Genomic DNA, 1,445 nt, shown 5'->3' with positions numbered 1-1,445 from the left:
GGGGGGGGGGGGGTGGCCGGTGGGGTTACTTTAAATTACGATTTACAAAACAAATTTTTAATGAGTAAAATCTATATAATAAGACATTGGTATAATGTTATGTTCCCTCTGGCCGGCCAAACGGTTTGACCGAATAGGCTAAAGTTTTGTGTGGACACTCATGGGTAAACTGTGTGTGACATAGGCTTAAAAAAATTCTAATTTTTTTTTAAAAGTAAATTTTTATCGTTTTATTTTTATTTCTATCCACGGGCAACCCCGGGCCCTTCAGCTAGTATTGTATATTATTCAAACACAGAGACTTTTTGCAATTTACTGAATCATTAAATCCAATTAATTTTAAAATTTGGTTTAATTATTTTTGTTAATTAATAATATAATGTTAAATTAAAAATAGCCCCAATTTTGCAATATGATAATGACTTAAAGGGAGTGACCGGCTATGTAAGGTAGTTGAACTGAGTATGCAGTGTTGTGGAAAACTTCTTTAGGATTCATTTGAGAAATATTAAACTTTTTAAAGATCTGTAAATCCTGAGTTTGAGCGCAAATTCGACGTTCAAAACTCCTACTTTGGGGGTGGTCACTCTCTTCAAAACACTTAGGAAATATACTTTAAAGTGATAATTCAATGACCATAGATTGCAATAAAACGAGCAATTCTTATTTCAAAGATTTATTCCCTTAACGATCCAGAGGTTTTTTTGGAACTGCAGTACAATATTTAATGCTGCATTTTTATTGGATCTAATATTTGGAACTTGAGTTCACATCAAAATTGTACACAGAGAGGGAAGTCCCAATAAAGGTGTACAAAAGGTGTACACAAATTTAAGTTAAGGGGGAGGGGCACAGTTTAGGACCCCCCACCCCATTTCTCTCTTCCTTCCCTCACTACTCTATGAGCTCCTTTTCAAATTTTTCTTTTTCTTCCTAAAAAACTGTTTTGCATATTTTTACAACGAACAATCATTTATCGCCAAAATTGACAATTTTCCTCGCGAAAGATGAAGAAAAATATAAAAATACGAGGATGGTTCAAATGAGACCATACGTACTTAATTTTATATTTTTCTAATTGTCCATTGGTGACTTAATTATAGATATTAATAAATAATAAATTTTTTTATAAATCAAACTCATATTACTACATACTTATTAGTCATTACAATACCCATTGGCTGGGGGTATATAACTTTTTTTCTTGGATTATTACTTTTTTTCCTTGAGAATCTTGAGTTTATTGCCGATATGTACAATAATAGAAAAATAAAAAAATAAAACAACGTACTTTGCTATTTGTCTTAGCATGTTATGGTAGACAATTCTAGATATTAATAAATAACAAAAATATCTATAAATCCAGCTCACGTTATTAAATATTTATAAGTCATGACCCCTTGACTGGTTTATTACTTCTTATCAAGAAAATCCTGAATTAATGC

This window comes from Eurytemora carolleeae, unplaced genomic scaffold, assembly GCF_000591075.1.
Source record: "Eurytemora carolleeae unplaced genomic scaffold, Eaff_2.0 scaffold154, whole genome shotgun sequence".
Taxonomy (NCBI): domain Eukaryota; kingdom Metazoa; phylum Arthropoda; class Copepoda; order Calanoida; family Temoridae; genus Eurytemora; species Eurytemora carolleeae.
Note: the sequence above shows the minus strand (reverse complement) of the source record.